Source organism: Crocuta crocuta, unplaced genomic scaffold (assembly GCF_008692635.1).
Source record: "Crocuta crocuta isolate KB4526 unplaced genomic scaffold, BGI_CrCroc_1.0 scaffold108, whole genome shotgun sequence".
Taxonomy (NCBI): domain Eukaryota; kingdom Metazoa; phylum Chordata; class Mammalia; order Carnivora; family Hyaenidae; genus Crocuta; species Crocuta crocuta.
The window spans coordinates 2,848,619-2,874,496 of record NW_027532825.1 but is presented as its reverse complement, the minus strand read 5'-3'; the positions used below and the strand labels follow the sequence as shown (position 1 = coordinate 2,874,496).

Genomic DNA, 25,878 nt, shown 5'->3' with positions numbered 1-25,878 from the left:
CTTCCCCCCCTCCCCCCCCCCAGCGCCGCGTGGCTCCGTGAAGCCGCGAAGGGGAACTGGAGGGAAAGAAAACCACCCGGGGCTCTGGCTTCTGAGGCCGCGACGGGAANCCACAGGTCGTGGGCGCAGGGTCCCTCCCCACCCGCCGGCTGGGGGTGAGATGCGCCTGCCCGTCGCAGACACGGCCCAGGTGCTCCTGTGCCCTGAGCCTCCTCCCTCGTTCTTTCCGTCCAGGCTGCCAGTCCGTCTGGGACACAGCAGGCCACCAGCTGCCTTCCACACAACTTCTCTGAGGCAAAGCCTCCAGATCCTTCCGGCCCAGATGCCGTCGAGCCCCGAATACCATCCGGGAAAACCCTGTCCTGCGAGGGCTCCACAAGAAGAGCAAACGGCTTCTAGGAAATTTTAACTGGATAAATAAGTGACGTCTGGTAACCGGAGTTGGACGTGACACTGAACGTCACACGATCACAGCTGAGCCAATGGTTCTTGAAATGCGCTTTGATTTATGAGTGCTTTGGCTGACAAGCGTGTTTCCGGGATGAATTATGCTCGCACACCAAGGTTCTTCCTATAAGAGAACGTATCTTCTTAAGGGTTCGGTCTGGACGAGATAAGCTAAATGCGCCTCGTAAGGGGACAGAGGCTTCCTATGTCTGCGGGCAGATACGAATGACCTTGGCAACCGCAGGGTGAGGAGGGGGGCGNCAAACCCACCTGGACGCCCGCCACCCCTAGGCAGGGCCTTGACGGCAAGCGGGGATGCGCCTGCCTCTGCGGCCATGGGGGACAGCAGGCACTTTGGGGTAACCACCGTGTGGGGGCCAGTGTCGTGTAGACAGACATTAACAAACTCTCCATGTAGGGGTTGAGCTTGGGCGAGTGGTGGAAACTGGGGAGGGGGGGAGAGGAGACGGGGAGGAAAGCACAGACATGGGGGAATGGAGGCTGGTGCAGGTAGAAACAGAACCAGATCCACTCTGGCCACACAGACCCTGAGGGAGATCAGCTCTGGTCTCCTGGACACGGCGAGGCCCCCTCCCCCCCCAAAAAGGAAAAAGCTATTGAGGCATTTCTTTCGCAACCACCATGGGAAGTCCTGTCTCCTGCTTCAGGAAGTCGTGCAAAATCAAAGTACGTCTTTTTTTAGAAATTCTGCTTTCCTCGCCTTAAAAAAAAGGTCAAAATGGGTCTCTGCGACCTAGACGACCCTGAAAATTCTTCAAACTGCAAAGTTCTAGAGGTTTACAAATGCATTAATCTCTTTCCCGTGCGACCTGGATTTTTATTATGAAATTCTTTAAGGCCTAATCATAAAATGGAGTTTCAGAATTGTTCTGTTTAAAAACCGAATGGGGCTCAGTTGCTTAAGCGTCTGACTTCGGCTCAGGTCATGATCTTATGGGTCGTAAGTTCAAGCCCGGCGTCGGGCTCTGTGCTGACAGCTTGGAGCCTGGAGCTGCTTCGGATTCTGTGTCTCCCTCTCTCTCTGCCCCTCTCCTGCTCCTGCTCTGGGGCTCTCGGTTTCAAAAATAAATTAAAATGTTTAAACAAATAAAAACACAAAAACATAGACTTGTATCTACTCTGGCCACCCTAGTCCTACACTGTGGGAAGCACGAAGGAACACTAGGGGGTCTTGAGTGTCCGACTCTCGATTTTGTCTCAGGTCATGCTCTCAGGGTTCAGGAGTTTGAGCCCCACCTCAGGCTCTGTGCTGTCAGCCTGCTTGGGACTTTCTCCACCCCTCCCTCCTCTCTCTCTCCAAATAAATATACTTAGAAAAGAGTAACAAATCACTAAGAGTCTTTCTTCTGAAGTTTGCAATCTGTCATTGCAAAATGACAGCAGGATCTGTCATTTTCGAAGCAACGTGTTCCCCCACTGGCCCTAAAACCCACAATAAGTAAGAAAGCAATCGTCTGCGGATGGAGCCTCCCCACCCCCCATATCGGTCACACTCCCTCCGGACCCGCAGACATCAACTTGCTTGTCCATGAAGTGATTCGTCAAAAGAGCCCCCGGCAGAACAAAGAAAAGCACATCTGGAAAGCCACCCTCCTCTCTCCGTCCCCCGGCCCATCTTCAGGGCCCAGTCTGCTGCTCCTGAAGGCACGGGAGCCATTAGATGGAGCCATTCGATCAGCGGGTACTTGGGATCGTAAATCCCGTCACGGGCTCTGCGTCTCTGCGTCCCTCCGTCTTCCTTTCATCGAGACTGTGAACTCACAAAAAAGGAACCCCGCTCTCGACTCAGAACATTCTGCAGCAGCTCGCTGGCCCGGCCACTCCGTCACTGATCGTGTCGTCAGCCTGCCCCCACTCCCAGAAGAGACAAGGAACGTCTACGGCTTGCAGGTGGGACGTCTGGGCCACAGATCACACACAGGAGCACGTGCGGGCCCTGCGGCAGCTCCCGCAGGAAGCGGCCTACAAGGAGCTCCCTGTGCTACCCCAGGAACCAAGCTCCCTCGGCCAAGTTCTAAGACGGCCACCGGCAACGGCGCGGTCGATGATGCTCTCGGCACTCCTACGTGAAGCTATTTGGAAAGTTGAATGAGCTACCATGTCTGCATGAGGACTAAAGAGCAAGAGATTGCCTCCTTCTTTTCTATCGCAGCAGGTGAGCACAGGAAGGTCTCTGTTTTCTCTTTTCTACAGAAGCAGGTGCGCACGGGAAGGTCTCCATTTTCTCTTCTGCTGCAGCAGGTGCGCAGGGCAAGGTCTCCGTCTTCTCTTTTCTCCCGCAGCAGGTGAGCACAGGAAGGTCTCCTTGTCACTGTCCGTCCACACGTCCACCTTGGGGCGATCCTGTTCAACAGAAGCTTCCATGACTGCAAACATGTGGAGCCTGACAAGAGTCGCCCCTGGGCTGAGACGCCCAGAAGTGCCAGAGTACACCAGCCAGGATTCTAAATACTCCAGAGCGACAGAAATCTACGACAATTACCAAACCTAGGCTTCCTACAGCTACTGCCCAGCGTCCGTGAGTCCAGCCACTTCCAATCCCGGAAGATCTATGTTTTTATGTCACAAAGATACACCACTCCTAGTCTCACGATGCTGACCCCTTTATCAGGAGGGCACAGACATCACCACGGCAGATGAGGAGTCACCCAGGCCCCACGGCTCAGCCTGGACTGACCCCCACATCCCAAAACAACTCACAGCTGACCTGAAGGATGGGCCCTTCCAGACCAGTCTGGGCTGTGCGAGAAGACTGGCAAGTCCAGGAATTATCCTTTGCCGTTGAAAACATGAGTAAAATAAATAAGGGTAGGCGGAGAGCATCCCCAGTGGTTTGCCCCTGACACTGCAGACCGGAAGGAGCAAGACTTAACGAGGCACTACCCATGCGCCCAGAGCTCCCAACCTTGACAGAGAGACTGCCCTCCTGGTGCCTCATCACCTCGACTTGCCTGGGACACGACCTCTCGGCCAGTCACACACCTGCTCTCTCCCAGCCCAGAAATGCGTGACTGGTAGTCCCACAGCCACATCCCAAGCCAGACACCAGGGCCCGCGGTGGGAGATTGCACCTCGAGGGGGTGGGGGTGGGGGGGCAGAAGGAAGAACACACTTCCCACAAGCCCAGAGGGAAGGCCACTGGCAGTAAAGCAAGCATTCTTCGGCCGCTGTAGTGGAACAGCAACAGGGTGGGTGGGATCCCCAAGGCTGACCTCACACACCAGGGTAAACACTTTTCCCCTGCAACTGTCCAAGCTGGTTTCGAGGCTGTCCCTGCTCAAACAACACTGAGCTTCAAGACATAACGCCTGTTACCACTGGGGCACCAGTGGGGAGGCTCAGTCAGTTAAGCGTCTGACTGTTGATTCTGGTTCAGGCAGTGATCCCAGGGATCATGAGATCGAGCCGTGCGTCAGGCTCTGTGCTGGCAGCTTGGGATTCTCTATCTCCCTCCCTCTCTCTCTGCCCTGCCCCTGCTGGCCCTCTCTCAAAATAAATAAACATTAAAAAAAATTCGGGAGCGGGCAACTGGGTGGCTCAGTTGGTTAAACGTCCGACTTCAGCTCAGGTCATGATCTGAACCTGTTTGTGGGTTTGAACCCCGCGTCGGGCTCTGTGCTGACAGCTCAGAGCCTGGAGCCTGCTTCAGATTCTGTGTCTCCCTCTCTCTCTCTGCCCCACCCCCATGCTGACTCGCTCTCTCTCTCAAAAGTAAATAAACATTAAAAATTTTTTAAAGGCCTGTTAGCTTATACATAAGGACTTAAATGCCCAAAGTTCCCAGGAACTTGTCAATACTCCACATTTTAACGTGATGCAAAGGCCTCCAATCCCATGATGCAAAGGGAACAAGGGAGAGGTGGGCTTAGCAGGCATCTCTCCCCTCACCCCCGCCTCCCATGCCAGCAGCGTCAGGCGGGAGCTGAGTGAGCCCCGACAAGTGATGAGGCTCTGTGAGTGCACCCTCCACACCCCCCACCCTGCTCCGAGGGGGCGCAGAGGGGACCTGACTCTCCCCTGCTCATGGCTGCAAGGAGGCGGCAGGGAGGAAGGTGGGGGCTTCACACTGCGACAAGGCTCGGGTGGGGCTGGCCGGACCCAGCAGGCAAGGCGCCCCCCAGCCCCCCGCAGTCCTGCTAAGGGGATCACACGGGACCCGGACGCTCATGGGCACCGGAGACACCCGGGGCACAAGTGAAAACACCCGTCGCTCCCACACAAGGTCAGTAGGGGCCTGGAACGACAGGACCGCAGATGTCAGCACCATGGGGACCCTGGCTGGGACCGGCCAGGGGGTCCGAGCAGACACCACACCAACGCCTCCATGACCATCACACACATTCTTGAAGCAAACGAGAGCGAGACACGTGCATCTCGAAGGGCCCCACAAGCCGGGTGTGAACTGATTGCTTTCCTTCCTTCAATGTGACATCAGTGAGTTTTAGATTCCTTCCACCATCAGGGAATAATGCGCTGAGGCCCCTCCGTCCTTGGACCCCACGGAGCAAACAACGCAATCAGGCATTTTCCAGATGCAGGGCTGACGGGCGCAGAGACGAGCCGCACTCCTGGCTTCTCAGCACGCAGAGCCGAGAAGGTTCAGGCGACACCAGCATCAGGGCACGCTGGGTCCAGTGCCCCAGAGGAGACAGAGGTAAAACAAGACGGGCGCCCCACGGGGAGGCACGGAAGGTCTGCCAAGAGGCTGTGAGGATGCTTGCAGCGCGGAGCGCACGGCGGAAACACAGCACGGGACAGCGGAAGGAGGGAAGCAAGAGCAGGTAGAAAACTCAGTGGTTACGGAAGCCAAGGGACCACAGGAAGCCTGGGCGGGAGACACACGCCCAGGTGTGCGCCAGCTCCTCCAAAGTCTCTCTTCGTTGGGCGCTGGGGGTCTCAGTCAGGGGAGCGACCGACTCTTGATTTCGGCTCAGGTCATGATCTCACAGTTCATGAGTTCCAGCCCTGGGTCAGGCTCTTGGCTGACAACACGGAACCTGCCTGGGATTCTGTCTCTCTCTCACTCTCTCTCTCTCTGCCCCTCCCCCACTTGCACACGAGCTCTTCTGCCCCAAAATAAATAAGCATTTAAAAAATTAAAAAAATACAAAACACAAAAGCTAAGACTCTCTACCTTGGACTCATCCCCGGGGAGCCCATCACAGGGGCCATCAGGGACCACAAAGCACCCGTGCCCACTGCCCAGCAGTCCCCCAGACCCAGCAGGCTCCAGCCCCCCCAGCACCCAGTGGGTCCCACACATGCCACGTGAGAGGTCATCCCATGAGCGTTCAGGTCAAGAAAGGTATTGTGGCTACGACGTTTTTGGAAATGCTCTCCCTGGAGCAAACTTCGGGGACCCACTACTTAGTCACTACACCCACTGACCTCACTGGGCGTGCAAACTCATCCAAACGGGGGAACGGTCAGCCCTAGACCCTGCTCTCCACTCCCGGAGGGCACACGTGACACGCCCCCACTGTGCCTTCCACGCCAGCGGAGCCCCACGCTTAAGCTGCCATGGATTATCAGATTTCAGGCCCCAGACGCAAGGAATGACTGTGAAATGCGGCTTTGTGCCCTTGAGTGCCCACGCCAAGGCATCCCTGATGGGGGCCGTCGGAAGCCAGAGGCTTGCGGCTTTGAAGGACAGCAGCACCNGGGGTGCTGAGTAGACAATCGAGGACGTGGGGACAAGGGTGCCAGGGACAAAAACGGTCCCAACCCCCAAGGAGTCTCGGCACCACACGTGTCAACCCCGCGGCACGGATGAGGGACACGGTCAGCAGGAAGGAGCCCAGGGCCACAGAGGACGTCCACATGGGAGCATTGGCCGACCCACATCACCGGGTACCTTCCTTCTGTACCACGCCTGCCAGGGCTTCAGGTGCGACGTGGTCCCCCGAGAGGTGAAAACAGAGGCAAGACAAAGCACCTGTGCTCTGGGTGCGGGACTCAGAAGGGAGGGGACAGCCGGCCACGGTGAGGTCATTTCCCCCGTAATTTCCTCCTCCACTTTGTTTCTGCAGCCTCCGTGAAGAGTCAGATAGGACACTTCTGCCCCTATTCTTCACCTCTGCTCTGGAAAGGGGGCAGAGGGCCTCTGGTTTACAGAAGCCAGTCTGTAACCACGGGGGTAAAAGTCTGACATCACGGTTCACGGGAAGCAAGCCTCACTCTGCGGGGCGGGGGCCAGGAGTTGGGGAAGGCAGAGCNGCCGGAAGGGGGAAATCACACCCCAAGAAAAAAATCAACTTTCATGATCACTATCCAGAGAGAAAGAAACACAAAACGCTCACGCGTGCACCTTTTGAATGTGAACAGGATTCTAAAATGCTCCTCAGCATCTGGGGCGCATGGGTGGCTCAGTCAGTTAAGTGCCCGACTTCGGCTCAGGTCACAATCTCAGTCTGTGAGTTTGAGCCCCGCATCGGGCTCTGTGCTGACAGCTCAGAGCCTGGAGCTGCTTCGGATTCAGTGTCTCCCTCTCCCTCTACCCCTCCCCTGCTCACACTCTGTCTCTCAAAACTAAATGTTATAGAAAAAACTTTAAAGAGGTGATTAAGGTAAATCGGGGTCTCAGGCAGGCCTTAATCAAGATGACTCATGTCTTTAGAAGTTAAAGAAAGCAGCACAGAGACGCACACAGGAGGAAGATCATGCGGGGGCCGAGGAGAAGACATCCATCTACCTGCCAAAGAGAGAGGCTTGAGAAGAATCTCAGACTTCTGGCCTCCAGAGCTGTGACCAAACACGCATCTGTTGTTCAAGCAGCCCTGTCTGGGATACTCGTTACGGCAGCCTGGGCTGACTGACAGATTCTCCGGCACCCACACCGTCCTCCCTGAGAGGAAAGGCTTTGCTGGAAGACGGTTGCGGCCTCAGCCCTCCCGCTAACATCGCAGCCCCGCAGACAGCATGGTAAGAACCCCGTACCCCAGCCGACAGGACAGAAGAGGAGGTCCACACCCAGGTGTAGCACCTGCCCCAGACCCTCCTTATTTACGGGCGCACCCCTACCAGGGCTAAGGCAGGGCACACTTGGCATGAGCTCTAACGGAAGACAAAGCCCAAGGCAGGAGCCGCCCCCCATTCTGTTCTGGCCTATGACCACACACACAGCTGCCAACTTCCAGGGCTCAGGGCGCACTTCTCAGAACAACCCAGGAGGCACCCGCACTCCTTTTTGACAGATCACCAAGGGGGGGGGGGGGCCTGGAGAATGAGAGGCACAGCGGGCATGGAGGGTGGTCTGCAGAGCCCAGGGGGGCCCAGCAAGATCTCTCGAGCCACCCACCTCAGCACAGGGAGCAGAGGGGAGGAGATAAGAGGAGGGGGGAGGAGAGAAGAGCAGAGGGGAGGAGAGTGAACGAGAGGGGAAGGGAGGAGAGGAGAGAAGAGAAGAAGGGAAGAGAGAAGAGAGGGGAGGAGAGGGAAGGAGAGAGAAAGAGAGAAGAGAGGGGAGGAGAGGGAAGGAAAGGAGAAGGGAGGGGAGAGGGGAGGTGAGGAGAGGAGAGAGCAGAGGGGAGGAGAGGGGAGCAGAGAGAGAGGTGCAGAGGGCCTCTGCAGAAACACGGGAAGAAAGCACCCACTGTTGGAACCTGGCCGGCAGCGACCTGCACGTATTGATCTCGGCTCCATTGATATTTACCAGACACTTCTTCCGAGAGAGAATCCTCCCTCCGGGTAGACAGCAGACAGACCTTAGCTGCCGGGGCTCGCTCGGGCTCCGCTGGTTGGGCAGCTGCCTTGGCTTGGCCGAGAGGACCCAGGTGAGAACGAGGTGTCGGTGCCAGTCACGGCCACGGGGCCCCCGCTCCCCGCAGCGCCCTGCTCCGACTCAGCTTCAAGCCCAGCTCCAAAGCTGAAAAGTCAAAGAGGCCGTCACTGAACAGCCCGCACTCGGCTCTGCACCCCAGACTACAGACGCGATGTTTTTCTTTTCAGGGAGATTTGATTCAAAAAGATTCTGCAAGGAGCAGAAGAAGGAAGATCGCCATGAGGCGCAGGCTTCGCGTTGGCAGGTCAACCGAGTGGGGAGGCAGACCCCGGCTGGGGACACAGGAGGGGCAGAGGGAGGCCGCCGGGGTCCCAGGCCGCTTGCCGTCTCAAGTCTTCCCTCCGCAGGACAAGCGAGGGCCCCCAAGGCAGGTGGGAACGGAACGCACGGAGCCCTGGCCTCTCGCACGGCCAAGGTTACCCAGAATTCATGCTTGGAGCCCAGATCCGAGCCCACGCCACGGTTCCCGGGGTCCTCGCAGGGGACAACATTCACCCAGCCCACAGAGACCGTCCTTATCGCGGCCCAGGTGCCCGCCCCTGGTGCAGGCAGAGGGCACAGACTCACGTCCTCCACGAGGTGCACGCACAGGGCCGCGGGAAGGGGTGGGGCGGGCGGCCCTGTGGTCTGAGTCCTGCCTGCTTCCTTCCTCATCGCCCAGTGCTACTCATCTACGAGGGANCCACCACCCAGACAAAGGCCGGAGGGGGAGTTTCCGGTCACCGCAGTGCTCCCTGAGCTGGGCTCCTCTGCAGGGCGGTGGGGAGAGAGAGCACCTCCCCGAGGACAGAAGGCCATGGAGTCATCACATGTCCAATGACACACAGGCCCCCAACGACGCAGCAGGGAGAGGAGCACAGAGCAAGGGCTCCATCCCTGCATCTTCATCCCCTCTGCCGCCTCTGTGCATCTGGGCCGGTCGGGCCACTGACAGCGATGCAGGTGCCCCCGTGGGGAGAGGCGCCCCTTCTACTCACCCTTCCCGATCACTCAACAGTGGAAATAAAACCTGATCTGCCTGTGACCTAGAATTTACTAGAAGTCAGGGACCTAGAATTTGCTAGAAAACCACTGCAGACAGTCGCACCGGGCACCCTGGCTGGATTTCAGGCACCAGAGCCAGAGAGCGCTGGAGCCTCCCGGTGACATCTGGGCAAGGCAGCACGTCACTGAATTCACCAAGCCTGAGTCCCCAGCTCCAAAATCAACCAGAAATACTATCTCCCCGAGGGCTTTTACGGGGAAGAAATGAGCTGATGCATGTGAAGCTGTAGGACACACAACACAGTGAACGTTAAACGAATACTAGATATCGTGAATATGACGCAGCCGGCTGTGGGCCCGCTCTCAGACGCAGATCACATCAAGCTGCAATGTGCTCTGATGCTCAGACAGGACGCAGATCTTCTTAGGATCGGAAGGGGCACACAGGACACAAAACAGCGAACGCCACCTGCATATGCAAAGGCATCTCCTTACGGGCACCTGCTGTCACCCTCACAAAGAATTTGTAAGTCTGAAAAGGATTATACCAATTGTATCAACTGGAACGTCTCTAAATTCTAGTAGCCAGCGTGTCCACAAATTTAAAAAAAAAAAAAAAAAAAAGGTGAGTGGTCAAACAAGTATGAGTCTTTGAAATGACAATGGGCCGGAATTAGGGACAGGGACTTGGGTCACATAACACATCCGTTCCTCATGGTCTGAGACGTTTCCCATCTTTTCCAGAGAAACGGGTCTTTCTCTGGAGTCTGAGTGAATGCCCCCATGACTATTTCCAAATGTATCTTTCATACATTTGCTTTTAAATTTGCAACATAACACTTGGGTTATGCCTTTGACATACACAAACACAAAGGTTTGCCTTTGACAACGGTCAATGGGGGGTAGGGGCGCCGGGCTGGCTGAGGGGGTTAAGGGTCAGACTCTAGGTTTCGGCTCAGGTCATGAACATCTTACTGTTCCCATGTGGAGTCGAGCTGCATGTCGGGCTCTGCGCTGACAGTGAGGATGGAGCCTGCTTGGGATTCTCTCTCTCCTTCTCTCTCTGCCCTTCCCCACTCATGCCCTCTCTCTCTCAAAATAAAGAAATAAACACTTTTTAAGAAAAACTATGGGCAACATAAATTAATCTATAATTAAAGAAAAATGACATCCAGTTGCCTGTCCAGCTTAACACACATCAACCATCTGTGTCTATTTTTAAGACCGTGGGTACTAAACTTCCCAGCGGACAGAACAAAGACAGGACGATGTCTGAACACGGAGAGCTGTAAAGGCCACGGAGGCATCCACGCCCACGGCCGTGGTCACCAATGCCAGCAGGGCACAGCCCGACGTGCCGCCCGAGCCGGCCGTGTGTGCTCACACCTACTGGCACCCCGCAACTCTGCATCCGCCCATCAGTGCAGACAGCATGCTCCCGCGGGTTCACGGCCAGACACGACGTGAACTTGAAATCCCACATGCACGACCGTGGGCACAAAACAAACATCAGAACTTCCTTCCAGACTGTTTCAGAAACAAAGGCCCCCTTGATTTCTCTGTAGTATCTGTGATATCTTCCAAAAATTCCGGAGTGAATATCAATCTTTCCATCCGTCGAGCTTTCCCGTGCTAAATATTTAGAGTAATAACAGTGACTATTTGGACGTTCAACAAATTCCAACGTTCATGAGGAGGCCAGGGTTCCACCACTCGGCTCTGGAACAAAGTCCAGGCCTTTACAAAAGGGGACAGAATAGCCTTAATTTAAAAAATTAAACTCAGCTCTGTGCTGATGTCAGCACTTGTGACAGCAAACTGGGAAAGACGCTGAGAAACAGATCAACGAAACGGAACTGAAGGAAAGGCAAGGTTTTTGAAAGAGTCTAGTTCAGAGTGCTACTGCCTGAACTCGTGCACAGCCGAAGAGAGAATCAAGGATTAAAGCCGAAACGCCACACCTCATGTCACTTTCAGCACGATGTGCGGTTCCAGCAACGCCACAGTTATTAACCCCCTGGTGGGCAGGACAGGGCGAGAGGAAAAAGGAACCTGGCAGCAGAAAGAAGTTAAAACCCAACATTCCCACCCAAATGCCAGCATCACTTTCGACCCGGCGGACGCACAGGACACATTCAGCCATAGCCCGCAGGGACTCAGCTCCTGGGTGGCCCGTCCACCAGCAGACACTCGGCAGGGGCTGGGGGTAGAGGGGTTCCACAGACTTAGCACGTCAGCCCAGGACAGAGCAACTCCATCCCAAACCGGCCGCCATCAATGAAACTGACACAACTCAATCAAAATGCATGAATGGGCTCCAAACAGGGTTCTCGTTTCCAGGGTCAAGCAGAACCAGCGATCCCAGAACCAGTCTTCCCCGTGTGGCTTCCAGGAGCCCCCAAGCAAGCTCTAAGAGGGGTTACCCAATGGACCCATGTCCGCAGCCACCCAGCCTGGAAGGGCAGCAAGCCAAAGCACCTGCTTGAGGGAGGGAGGACACTTCTCTCCAGAACCAATCTAAGATTAGTACAACAGTGAGGGTCAGGATAAAGCCACGCACACGCAGACACGGTAACCGACCGCAGAATGGGGGACAATGCCCCTTCTCCGTAGCTGATACACACACGCACGTTCCGTCCAGTACTAGCCCTACATAAACTAAAGAATATCACCCCTTACTCGAGGTGCATAAGAGACCCGGGCAAAGGGAAACACGCGGCGTTCCTAAACGGGAAGATTAAACATCACAAAGACTTTGATCCTCTTAAGAGTAGTTAGTTTAAAAACTAAACTTAGTTTTGTAAATGAAATGCAGGCATCAATCTAAATGCATTAAAACTAAAACAATGTACCATGGAGATTGTCGATTGTAGTGCATTAAGGGAGAATTACACTCATCCCATAGTAAATTATAAAGCAAAAGTAGTTAGAATAGTGTGGTACCAGCATACAGATACGTGGAAGTGTTCATCAGAAAGAGTGGGGCTTAGGGGTGCAGGGGGTGCCCAGTCCGGTGAGCATGGGACTCTTGACTTCGGCTCAGGTCATGATCTCACACTTCATGGGATCGAGCTCCGCATTGGGCTCCGTACTGACAGCTCAGAGCCTGCTTGGGATTCCCTCCCCCTCACTCTACCCCTCCCCTATATGCACACACATGTACGCGCACTCTCTCTCTCTCTCTCAAAAATAAATAGCGGTGCCTGGGTGGCTCAGTTGGTTAAGCATCTGACTTCGGCTCAGGTCATGATCTCATGGTTCGTGGGATCAAGCCCCACGTCTGGCTTTCCACTCTCAGTGCAGGGCCTGCTTTGGATTCTGTGTATCCCTCTTTTTCTCTGCCCATCCCCCCCGCATCCCTCCACTCATGCTCTGCCTCTCTCTCTCAAAAATGAGTTAAGTGTTAAAAAGAAAATTTTAATGAATAAACTTAAAAAAAAAAATAGCGTCAGCAAGCCCAGATGAGAGTGGAAAATGACCACTGTCCAGAGACCCTTGACAATACAGCGAAGTATGTAAACAGGAGCAGACACAAGGTGTCAAAGTTGTCCCAGAAAAAATAAAAGCCAGCGTTGTTTCCAGAGGAAATTCAGAACCAGCTAAAAATGAGCTCATGTCAGCATCGAGTGAGGTCACAATCCTCAGTCCTTCCGTGCAACTGCACTAAGACAGCTACGATGTGGACGAGTGGTTTCCTTCACAGAAGCAACACAAATAATGTCCTTAAGAAGCATACATAAGAGCCTCTGAAGAAAACACAGAAACTTTTGGCGAGGAACCTAAAAGAAATCCGGAAGAAGACACTACGTGCGCACAGAGAGCACTTTCTGGAAAGGCAAGCCCTCTCAGCGTGGCTCCTGCCCCAGGTAATGGGTGCAGGTGTGTGCCCAGCAGTGCCGGCCAATCCCCCAGTCCTCCAGGAGCACAGGGACGGGATCGGGGACAGACACAGAAGGCTACGGAGCCCGGAACACCATCCGGGTGGAGCGGAGCGCCCACGTAAGCACGAAAAATAAGGATCCAGGGTGAGGGGCTGCTGGTGCTCAGTTAAGAGGTTGGATCCTCTCCCCGCACCATTCCTGATAGATGAACGCCTTAAACGTCACAAATTACTAAGACGAAATACGGAAGAATCACGGTACAAAATCAGGACGAGGAAGATCTTCCAAAGCAAGTGTCTTAATCTGCAAGCCACGAAGGAAAAACCACCTCCTTTACGGCAACAAGCCCCCTCTCTACAAAATCAAAGGACGAGCAAAGAGCTTTGGGAGAAAATACTAGCAACGCGACGCAGCTGTCTGCATTTAGCAAATGTCTTGTTAATTAAAAATAAGATAGGCAGGACGCCTGGGTGACTCAGGTGGTGAAGTGTCCGGCTCTTGGTTTCGGCTCAGGGCATGATCTCACAGTCTGTGGGTTCAAGCCCCGCTTCTGCTTGGGATTCTCTCTCTCTCTCTCTCTCTCTCAATCTCTCTCTCTCTCTCTCTCTTTCTCTTTCTCCCTCCCTCTCTCTCTCTCAGCCCAAAGCAAAACAGGGAGGGAACAGAAGCCCACGATTCTCAAAATGTGCGTGTAAAACACACTCAACTTGGGCAGTAACCGGGGAAATAGAAGTACGAGCAACAAAGAGGCTGTGATCTGGACCCATCGTATGGCGCTAGAAGTTGAGCGCCTGGAGCCCACTGAGGGTGGGGGTGTGCTGGGGGGCAGGGCTCCCCTAAGCTGCAGCCAGGCACATGCTAACAGGCTGTGGGCAGCATCTCATGGTCTCCTAGCTCATCCTCACATGCGTGCACACACACACGTGCATACACGCACACACACGTGCATACACGCACACACACACACATCACTCACGGGCCCACTCCCTGCTGCTCCTGGAATCCAGCAGCCCAGACGCTCTGGCTACAGAAGCATCAAAAACCCACTCATGCCTTCCCGCCGGACGCCACCCCCACCTGACCGGGAACCAGCCTCTGCACCTGCCAGCGCCCGCGCCCCCCTCACCTGCTCGAGCTGCTGACGGCTTCCCATCCCCTCTGGAACAATGACCTCCCCTTCCTCCCCGTCCCTACCCAGGCCGCGCTGGGGGCCCTGCCCCTCTGCCCAGGATCCTCTGGTCCTACGGCTGAATTCCCCTGACCCCTCCCTTTATGTCTGTGTCCCCCGCTGACTGCAGGAGCCCAAAGGTGCCGAGCTTTGCTGAGCCCGTGACAAACCGCCGGGGTGGCAGCCTGGGAACCGCTTTGGGGCTGGGCCGGCCCACGTGGAACTGGGGGGCTCAGCCCTGCAGAGCAGCCTGCTTCCAGTGCCTCAGTTTTACTCGGCTGTAAAATGGAAATAAGGCAGCCCCGCCTCCATGCAGGGGTTAAATGATGCAAATCCCAAAACCGGCTTCTCGCTGAAGTGTCCGAAGGTGGCCTTGAGCGAGGTCCAGAACAGAGACCGAGGAGGAGGGAGGTGCTGCTCCCGTGGGAGGCGAAAGGGACACCCGTGGATGTGGGGGTCGACGGATTTGCCGCAGAAAAGGGCGCGGGAGAACTCAGACCATCGCGGACCTGGAGGGAGGCCGCCGGGTGGCCAGAGGGCGCAGGGACGACCCTCGCTCTGCCCCACACACTTCTGGGTTTGGAGGTTTGCAAGAAGGCACACGAATCACTTTACGTCATGGCAGAACCGATCTTTCTGGTGAGAAGTGCTTCTGTCACGTCTCTGACCAGTGGCCCTGCCGCTTCTCCCCCCTCACCCCTCCCACAAGCCGCCGCGTGAGCCCCCTGCAATGCCCATGCGTGGTTTCCCTCCCTTGCCCGAGCGGCTGCCTCTCCCCCTCCCCGGTCTAGGAATTCCAGAGAAATCACGGCTCTGCACAGAAAACAATGAGGCCATTAAGTGCTTCAGGCCAGTCACATGAACAGGAACAGCCCAGAAGCTTCTAGAAATGCAGAAGGACTCTGCCCCTCTTATTTCCTTTGTTTGCCTACCTTCCCTTCTTCTGCAGTCTCTTTCTTCCCTTAGAAAGTCAGGTGGAAAAAAAAGATAAAGAGGAACGTAGGGGCAGCCGGGTGGCTCAGTAGGTTAAGCAACCGACTCTTGGTTTTGGCTCAGGTTATGATCTCACGGTTCGCAAGTTCGAGCCCGTGGGGCTCTGCAAAGATAGCACAGAGCCTGCTTGGGATTCTCTCTCTCTCCCTCTGTGCATCTCCCACATCCTACTCGGTCTCAAAATAAATAAACTTAAGAAAAAAAAGATCCCGTCCCTCTTCACAGGGGAAATCTGCACAAAACAGTCACTCTTGTTTGAATATTTATCACTGCTCCAATCACAGGGCACACCCCGAAGTCCAATGTCCCCCCACTTTCAGCGTACGGTAGGTGAAAGGCAATCACGTCTCCTCCTCTGTAACCCTCAACAGATGCAGGACGCAATGACNGGGGGGGGGGGGAGGGGGAGAGTATTACAGATACACGTAAGGAGAAAAGCAGTCCTTCAGGGCATGAAATCAAGACCTAACAGTGTCACACTCCTCCCAGAACAGGACCCCCTCTGGCCACCCAGTCACCAGCTCAGGCCTCGCGGGCTCAGGGACTCTCCCGGGAAGGCAGAATGCTCCGGCCAGGCACGCAGAGCCAGCTGCACACCCTCTGGTCCCACCCGGGAGTCACAGGGTGGCAGCCCCCAAGAGCCAATCCCTCGCGCGGACCCTGCGGCCAAGCTCAGCATCACTTAGGGCCTTGAGAACGATTCCTACGTGATCCCATCACGGCGCATCCCTTAGACCGCCTCCCAGAGAGCCCATTTTGACAGTCGTCACCTGTTTATGGATGACAAACAGGGTGACCAGCACAGAGCTGACCTTGCTGACATTCACTGCATCTCTCTGTCCTTCCCCGTCCACTCCCTCGTCACGTGCCAGGAGCCCGAGCATGCCTCCCTGGGGCCTTGTTAAATCTGTCCACCAGCCTGGGACTCGGGGGACCCGCTGAGCCAGTGGGGACAAACCAGGCAGGTACCCTGCGATGCTCTCCAAACCTCAGGCTCCTGAGCTGTGCAAGGAGGCCTCGGGCACCCGCCTGCCCCTTACGTCTGGGTAGGGAGTCAGAGCTATCTGGGTGGAGAGGCGCGCTGCTTTCCAGACATCAGACAAGACACCTGCATCAGAGGTGCCTTCCGACGGGCCCCTCCTCATCACCCGCCCCACTTCCAGGTGGCTGCACAGTGACAGGCAGAACACGGCTCTCAGAAGCCCAGCAGCTCACATCAGGCACTGAGCGGCTCATGTGACCTTCTTTAACAACACATTACGCATTCACCTTCGTTCTGAAATCACGGCTTCCTCGTTAACTCACTCCGCAGACATCTACCGCGTGCCCGCCAGGTCCTCCATCCTAATTAGCACTGTCACCTGCAGAAGCCTCTGGGATATGGTCCCTAACCTCTTTTCTTCGGGCAAGAGATCTGAGACGCGGGAGCGTGGCGGCGCCTTGGTCGGGACCCCGTGAGGAAACCCACAGGGAAAAAAAAGCTTCTGACACGCGTGGCCAATCGCTGCTTTTATGAGTTCTGCAAACCCAGCACGCGCACGTTGACACACTCCCCTAATGAACTTGTTCTCAGGTGTCTGGCGGGGGATGCCCAGCTGTTGATAACCCCTGTGGGGACGGCCCTCAACAACTGCTCACTTCTCTAAGGAATCCCAGCTATTCACACATCACTGAGCAAAGACCAGGTCCTCCCTCTGGGAAAGTTTGCCTCCGGGACCAGAGGCAAAGGGAAAGGGAAAAAGGAGACCCCGCGGGCATTCAGATGAGCAGAAACCCACCCCGGGGGCCCCTGGGGTATCTAGTATCTCCGGCAAAAAGTGCTAACAAAGCCCACCCCTGAGCTCAGGGGAGAGCACCCCGAAATGCCCAGTGTTCCTCCCGGGAATGGAGTCCTGGTGACAAGGGGGAGAGGTCTTCCACTGCAAAGCCAGCCCAGACCTCAGCTCCGCCGCTGAAACCTACGCTAGTTAGTTAACATTCCCTTCCTCCTCCTCCTGGTGATCTGTGCTATGCAACAGTCAACAGGCTGACTTCGCATGGTCTCCCGCCGAAATTACTGGAGTTCATCTAAATCGCTTTAGAATTCCAGTACCTTCCACGAGTGTGATGCTGAGTGCCCAGAAAAAGGCGGGAGCCGGCCCCTCACACAGGGGGCCTCCGGGGAGGAAAGCTGGCCTTGAGACCGGAGGAGGAACCGGTCCTTCTGACCAAAGCCACCAGCGTCAGCGACTGCAACGCTTTCTCTTTGCCAACAGAGACCGGGCATGCCTCCGGTCCCCTGGCTCCCCTTCCCTCTCCCCAAGCTGACAGGTGCCCAGCCCCCTGGACGCACTCCAGGGCGTACCGCGCGTCACCTGCGTCAGAACAAACCAACGCCTGCTGTGTGTCCAGGTCCCAGCGCATGGCTCCTGCCACCCCAGCGTGACGTCTCCTATGCTAATGGGCAGGTGGCTGGGATCCCAGGGTACTCTCGGGACGGACACCGGGCACCGGAAAGGCCAGGCGGCCCCCACCTTCGTGAGCTCTGGGGGAAGGGAGAGGGGACAGAGACGGAGCTAATCACAAATGGCCAACGAGTTCATCGGGCGTGCCTACCGCAGGGAACCCCCGCACACAGCCGTGAAGGACGGGGTTCGGCGGACTTCGGGTGGGTGAGCGCTCTGGGGTGCTGGGAGGGGCGCACCGCGGAGGGCACGGGAGCCCCGCGCGCCCCCTCCCCTGTGCCCTGCTCTATGCGTCTCTTCCATCTGGCTGTTCCTGAGCTGCATGCAGCCTTTACAATAAACCTACAAGTGTAAGTAAAGGGCCTTCCTGAATTCTGCGAACTGTTCTAGCAAACCATCAAACCTGAGAAGGGGATCGCACCCCCAATTTAAACCTGCANATTTCTTGTGCAGTCTCCAGCCCTGTAACCGGCAGGGTCTGACGTAACTCCAGGGGACAGCGTCAGAACTCCGAGGAGCTGCAGGACACCCAGCGGGGGTCACTGGGGTCAGGAAGGACGAACCACACATTTGGCATCAGAGGTGCTATGAATAAAAAGTGTAAGCTGACACAGAGAAACGGGGCACACGGCCAAGACCACCTCACCGTCGGCTCACCGTCTGTCCCTCCGCATGGTCAGCCCCCGGCCGCCTTCGCCCGCCCCAACTCCAAGTCTCTGGGGTCTGTGGGGCCCTGGTCCCAGCACAGAGGAGGAACAGGGCCACATCCCCCCGCCCCTCGCCCCTCTCAGCTCTCCTTCGGAGCCTCAGCTACATGGCGCTGGTCTCGGGGCGCCTGGGCGGCTCAGGCGGTGAAGGTCCGACTCCTGAGGTCAGCTCAGGTCATGATCTCACGTCATGAGTTCAAGCCCCACATGGGGCTCTGCGCTGACCGTGCGGAGCCTGCTTGAGATTTTTTCTCTCCTTCCCTCTGTGTCCCAAACTTGTGCGGTCTCTGTCATTCTCAAATAAATAAACTTAAAAAAAAAAAAAATAGGGACGCCTGGGTGGCCCAGTCGGTTGAGCGTCTGACTTCGGCTCAGGTCATGATCTTGCAATTCATGAGTTTGAGCCTCGCANTCTGCAAACAGCCCCACGCAGTTCGGTGACTCACGCTGGGCTGAGCACCTCCACCCCAAGCCGATGCCCCCAGCTAGCCACCCCGAGGGGGCACACAGCTGCGAGGGGGGCACACAGCTGCTGGCCCTCGCACTTCCCCACAGCAGCCATACGTTACCCCAAACAGAATGTGAGCGCATCAGAAGACAGAAGACCCCCGCTCCCACCTCATCCGGCCTCCCTGAGCTACAGCTGACACAACAGAACCCCAAGAGTAACCACTCTGTCCCCACCAGGGAGGGGGTGCCGCAGGGGTGGGCTCGGGAAGGCCCCAGCATGCCCGAGCCCCCGCTGCACCCCACATCTGCACGTCCACCTGCAGTGGCCTCTCACGGGGAGCCCCGGCTCTGACCAACCTCATGTGCCAAGGGCAACATCAACACCACCTTCAAGGTACACTCAGTCCCTCCCAAGGGCACACCGGGGTCCCCTGGAGGCCGCATGACGCGGGCCTAGCTGCAGACGCAGGTCACGAACCCAGCGTGCTTCTACTAAAGCCACATCCCCCCGGGATTTACAAAACGTAGAACGAAGTCACTCTCCTTCCACAGCTATCTGTTAGTCCTTCTGTGCACACAGAACAGGTTGATTCCTCTTTCAACGGAGGAATAAACAGTTCGTAAATCTGCCTTCATGTCTAAAGTGGCAAGTGTCACAAAACACGCGCTTCCTAAAGCTCGTCGGTCACGTTCAAGGCTGTCCAGCAGGTCCCGGGGGCAAATGTCTGAGAACCACAGCCTCTAAATTCCCACCAGCCTGGGGTCATGCCCCCGAGGGACGGTGGCCTCGCTGGACATCCAGGACTCGAATGTGCACTGGGGACAGTCCACATGGGGACCCCACCATCTCGGATGCTCAGCCCTGAAGTCTCAGCTCCCAGGGAACCAAAGTCCTCATAGACTTCATCATCCAGGAAAGAGTTTCAGAGGCACGATGCTGGGCTTCAGAACGGTCCACCTGAAGCATGGCTGTGTAAATAAATGAGGGCACCCCCTTCTGGGGAGCAGATCGGAGGTGGGAGCCCAGGGAGAGGTCACCTTTGAAGAGCACCTGCTCAACCGCGTGCCCCAAAGGCCTGCCCTGCGGGAATCTGGGAAGATGCCCACCGGAGGTCATTCGGAAGGTGCCTCCTGGGTAAGCCATGGAAGAGTCAAAGGGAGAATGTCACACGTCCTGTATTTCCAGGTCTCCAGCAGAGGGCCGCGGGACACACGGCCTCCCCCGGGGCTCCCGGCACTGCAGGTGCCCAAGCCTCACAGTGCGCTCACACACAGGGACAGATGTCCCCCGACACGTTCCCAGTCAAGGCGGTCCCGGCGGCTCACCTACTATCCGACGTGGGAGGCCGGAGCTTGCGGCCCTGGGGGACACGCTGTGGGGGACAGGGAGGGACTGTGTCTCCCGAGTTCCAGAGCTTTCCGACAGTGCCCCAGTCTCGCCCGCTGCAGGATTACCCAGGACTGAGAACAGGCCTAAGGGGAAAGAGGACCTATCTCTGACCCAAGAATGTGAGATTGACTCTTCTAATTGGGGCAAGGACCTTCATGATGCCCGTTATTTCTAGCCAGAAGGACCCACGACCATGCACAGCTAAAGGCGAGAAGCCAGCGCGGGGACCTTGCCATCCTCACATCTGCAAGTCAACATGGACCCTGAGAGACATTTCAAAAGTCAAATGCATTCAGGTGGCCCATGGGTGCCCTGAAGCCTGGTACTACAAACGGAGCCTCAGTGAGACCGCGTGGTGGACCCGGGTCCACTCAGGTGACCTCCAACACCAGAAGCATCCAACGACCTCAGGCATGCTGAGAAACAAAAAAGGAGTGCCGTTGTGAGAGGCATGGTAGAAACTCCGCTCCCCCCCTCCGGAAGGCCACTCAAAGCCCCAGGTCCCAGCCACAACCCTCAAAACCACCAGGCGGCCACTACATCTGGGAACAAAGGTGAATGGATCCCACGGGGCAAAGCAGTATTACCTGTGTTCCCACACTTCACAGCTTCTAGACCATTCTGAATCCAGGAGCCCCGGGACTGTCAGGAAACTAGGAGCTTTTCCTGAAAAACTCCCCCAGGGAAAAGAAATTCAAAGTCTGCTGAAGACCTACTATGTGCCAAGCTCTGTGAAATGAATTCACTCATTTTCCTTTAATATTTAAAGTGTGAGGGGTGCCTGGGGGGCTCAACCGGTTAAGCATCTCTTGATTTCCGCTCAGGTTATGATCTCACAGTTTGTGAGATTGAGCCCGGCATCCCACTCTGCACAGACAGAGCGAAGCCAGCTTGGGATTCTCTCCCTCCCTCTCTCTGCCCTTCCCCTGCTAGCCCTCTGTCTCTGTCTCTCTCAAAATAAAACATTAAAATCAGATACACTGAACTTCATCAAAATTTAAAAATGTTTGTGCATCCAAGGGCAAAGGGTGTGAGATGATAACCCACAGAGAGGGACAAAAGAGTTGCAAATCATACCTGATAAGGGAGTAATACCCAAAATATATAAAGAGCTCCTACAACTCAACAAAAAATGCAAACTGAAACCACAATGAGTTACCACTTCACACCTATTAAGGCAGTTATTATTTTTTTAAGGACTCAGAAAATATTGAGTATTGATGAGGATGTGGAGAAAATGGACCATTTGTCCTCTACTGATGGGAATGCAAAATTGTGCCGCCATGATGTTTCCGTCTGACAGTTCCTGGGAAACAGTGGAAATGGGATTCCCCAATAGCGGAGGGAACGACAGCCATGCCCACCTCCCAGGGGATGGCAGGGCTCCGGCTGGCAGAGGACAGGCAGCCTCCTGGGGACATCAGTGGCATCTCCCTGTGCTGCTTGGGCCCTGGGGTTTCCAAGCTCAATGGGACATGAATCCTGCTCTCCTACGATGCAGACAGGGAGGGCATCTAGACCATGCGCAATTCAAAAGGCTTCCAACCTTTCCGTTTTCTCTCATCGTAAAAAGAGAAACCACCGAGTAAAAGCCACAGGGACCCAGGTAAATGTCAAACTACGACTCTGTGCAAATACGTAAAAACGAAATACAGTAGGGACACGTTTAAGAATGCCACTTACAAGTGGGGTGCCTGGTTGGCACAGTCAGTTAAGCACAGTCTGAGCCAACTCCTGATTTTGGCTCAGATCATGATCTCACAGTTGGTGAGTGTGAGCCCCACATTGGGCTCTGCATTGAAGGCATGGAGTCTGCTTGGGATTCTCTCTCTCCTTCTCTCTGCCCCTCCTCCAACTATTCTTTTCTCTTTCTCTCTCAAAATAAATAAACTTAAAAAAAAAAAGTCACAACAACACAGGGCACATCACTGAAAAAGTTCTAGCAAAATTCCTAGACTAAGTAACAGCATTAGTAATAATAGCTCTTACAAGGTTAATTTTAGAGAAGAAACCAAAGGTAACATGACACAAATGTATTAAGAACTCAGTACATGATGCGTGGCTCTGAGCGGCAGCATGGGGACAGCCTGGGAGCCGCACCCCAGACTCACCGAGGTACGATCTGCATTTTAACAAGATCCCTGGGCAACTCACATGCACATTCAAGTCTTAAAGTACTATTTCCAGACACCATTAATACTGAACTTGGATCAATACGGACACGTGCCAGCTCCCTCTGGGAAGGTAAGCGGAAAACATGCTGGTGTCACGTCTTTGTTGTTGAGTCAACCATGCCATGCAATCCTCTCTGCTCACTGTCCCTTCCGCCTCAGATGCCAACGATTCTGAACATGAGCAGGGCAGCTGTGACCTCGTCAGCTCCTCTGACACCTCCTGAACCATCCAGAACACCCCTGAGGTCCTTCTCTCCCCTGAGCGTACCCCAAGCACTGAGAGCCTCCGTACATCCTCGGGCGAGGCAAACCACAGGAGCCCAGCCCCCAGCACCACGTAGGCACACAAGTTAACTGAGAAGAGAAACAAGTTCACGGTCAGTGACCTCAAGGTCCCATCCACACACTTAGGACCACCTTCCCTCCTGGACATCAGACTTGAGCCGGGAGCATCTGGAGCTCAGCTGTGACCTTTACACGTGCCTGCAAGCAACTCCCCATGGAACAGGAAAGTTCTGGACTCCCTGGCCAAGGAGAGAAAGGAAAAAAAGGGGAGGAAGAAGTGAGCGGGTTCAGCACACACCTGCTGGCCCCCTATGTAGTGATTTCCTGTCTGTCTCATTCAGCCTCCACCAAAGCCCACACCTCACAGGAGGAGGGAAGGAGAATGTTCTTCCTGAATTGATCAGATTAAGCCTTCATGGAAAGGGTTCAGGTTTGGGATGGGTGGGATGGGTCAGGACACTAACCCCAGTGAATTCTGTGAAATATGAGGAAATACGGTGCATCACACAGATTTGGGATTTGATGCGTGGCCCTGTTAACTGGTGGGGGTGCTTCTGGGTCCCACGCTGGGCAGGGACAGAAGGCCCTGGGGCCCACACAGAAACAGGAAGGGCCACACAGCAGCCCCTTCTCGTATCTTCTCCCAGACCCCCCAGGGCCCACAGGGCTCAGAGTGCCCCAACACCAGCCCTCACTCTGCCCTTGACCTTCGGATTAGGCAAGAATTCATGCAGGGGGGAAGGGGGGGGCTCGCACGTTCCTGACCCAGCTAGTGGTCCCAAGCCCCAAACACGGACCTGGAGCCGCGGAGACCTCTGCACCAAGTGTCACTTCTCAAGCTGTGTCCCCGTACGAATCGCGTGGCTGCCTCACAAAGGCGTGGGGCTCCAGATCGCACCTCTGCGAGCCGGGTCTCAGGGATCGGAGCATGGCCTGAGGCCACCACCGAGGGGCGGGGACCCTGACACAGGAGGTGCAGAGGTCACCGCCTGAGAAGCCCTGGTCTCCCCTAACATCATTCCCCCACCCGGGCATCTCAGGGCGTCACCTGTCATCCAAAAGGAAGGTACCCTTGTTCCAGTCCGCGAAGACTGCCCTAGGATTCTTACGACGTCCCAAGTCCACACCCCAGGAGGCTGCCTGGCTTCTGCAGGACCTGGTTCGGTGAATTTGAATGACAGCAAAAATGTCACCAAACTCCAAAGTCCAAAAGATGTAATGTTCTCTGAAAAGTTCGGATGCGCAGCCTTGGGTGGGACTTAAGTGACGCCAAGGGGTGCCGGCAAGGCTTCGAGAATGCTGAGATGTAACGTGCGCTTTTATTCCCGTCCTGGAACCCCTCGGGCCCCTTGTCAAAGCCATGGTGAAATCACTGTGGATCCCGGCGACCGCGCCCCGCAGCGGTTGGCACACACTCCGCCCGGCGCCCGCCTCCACCCTGCAAGGCCGCGAGCTCCATCCCTGTTTCAGGGGCTCCGGGCGCGGGGCACATCAGCCAGCACCCCCTAAGTCAGCTGTGCATGAACACCCACTACAATGAAACTGTGTGGCTGCCTCGCACCCCAAATCTGAACTCAGGGCTCCTCTGTGGGTCTTTACCACCTTTATGCCCTTCGGTGCCGGCAGAGAGGAAACCCGAGTACTCCCAGGCCCACCCCCCACCCCGCACCCAACACACAGAGCTCATGGGTCCTCAGCCAAAGGGCGAGCGTAGGATACCTGCACCCCCACCTGCGGGACAACCCAGCAAATGACACTGGACATAAAGGAATAGGGACATGCTCAAGGACTGAAGGCAGCGCCCCGTCCCTCAATCACTTATAACCAGACTCTGAGGCTCAGCACGGGTCACGAGCCACCTCGCACACTTACAGGGAACCGTGAGCAGAGGCGCCTGCTTCTTCCTGGCTCGGCGGGGGGGGGGGCCAGAATCAGGTGTCCAGCCGCGCACACGACACACAGAGGCCTCCCCAGACAACAGCTACTGTGTGTGGGCGCCTCCTGTCAGCACCCCGGCAGATGGGAGCTGACCAACGTGGGCAACGGGAGACCAGGTTGCTCTTCTAAGAGAGGCCAGGACGCCCCTCCTGCGTTTGCAGCAGCGTGTCAACCGCATTCAAGCGACCCGCCCCACGAAGGATGCAGGTTCGCAGAGAAGGACGCAATCTCACAACACACGTTTACCTGTGCGCGGCTTTCCTACCAGATTACGTGTCAGCGGGGCTTAAAGGGAGTCCAGGCAGGCCTTGGCATCTGTCCTTAGCAGAGAAAAAGGTCCAGTTTCCCAGGGAAACCTTTATCTGTCTGCTTCGCCAGCTGGCTCCCACACCCACTGCCTCCCCTGGGCCAGGAGATAGCCAACGGGCTTATCTGGGTTCGGTTATTACTTGTTACATATTAAACAATTTAAGTTAGAAACGGTTACATAACACCACCCGCCAGCTAACACCCAAGGGCTATGGATTCCTGGACCTGGCTGGCTGGGGACAGCGCTTCCTGGACCACACAGCCGCTCGGAACCCCAGGCCACCAGAGCGCCCAGCGAGAACAGCGAGCTGCTGACCCCAGGCACCTTTTCCGATCACCTGGGGCCGGCCCCTCCTGGCCAATGTGTGGGTGAGCACCACAGGGTCCCCGACGAATCCACATCTGTAACGCGGCACCGGCTGCACGACACACTCCACATGGGCTCGCTACACGCAGCGTGGGAGACGGGGCTTGGGGCAGGCTGTACAGTGCACGGCGTGGGAGACCAGCTGGGGCGCCCACCACGTAGCTATGCCCCCACCAGGGAACTTGGGTGCAGAACACCAGATCCAGGGATCCTGGACCCCTCAAGACACAGCCTGACGTGCTCTAACACGGAGAAGTGGGAAAGCCATCCTGGCAAGGTAGGGTATACCGTCCTGCCTCCAAAATTTCTACAATGAGACCCACTCTTCTCACTCCACGTGTGCCCCAAGGACCCTACCACACAGCCCTGACCCCACCCTCCTCAGTTTCAAGGGGATGGCACTTCTGAGGAAGGGGGAGAGCACCGCCTGGTCCATGTCCCGGGACCCCAGGACCAAGCCCCTAGGCTTCAGCGAGCACCTCTGTTGCCCAAGGCCACCTCCCACCCCCTGGCGCTCATGGCAATCCAAAAGAAGCCCCT

The 25,878-nt window shown here is 56.0% G+C and overlaps 1 protein-coding gene across 2 annotated transcripts in view; it reads right to left on the bottom strand.

Annotated features, from left to right (window-relative positions):
* GRB10 (growth factor receptor bound protein 10) overlaps positions 1–25,878 on the bottom strand; it is a 164,352-nt gene that overhangs the window by 128,683 nt on the left and 9,791 nt on the right. Inside the window, exon 1 of one of the 2 annotated variants that reach the window (XM_077781105.1) lies at positions 8,120–8,139. The exons of the other annotated variant lie outside the window; for it this stretch is intronic. The gene's annotated coding sequence lies outside the window, so the exon portion shown is untranslated. Of the gene's footprint in view, positions 1–8,119; positions 8,140–25,878 lie in introns of those variants that run through there. 2 annotated transcript variants of the gene reach the window in all.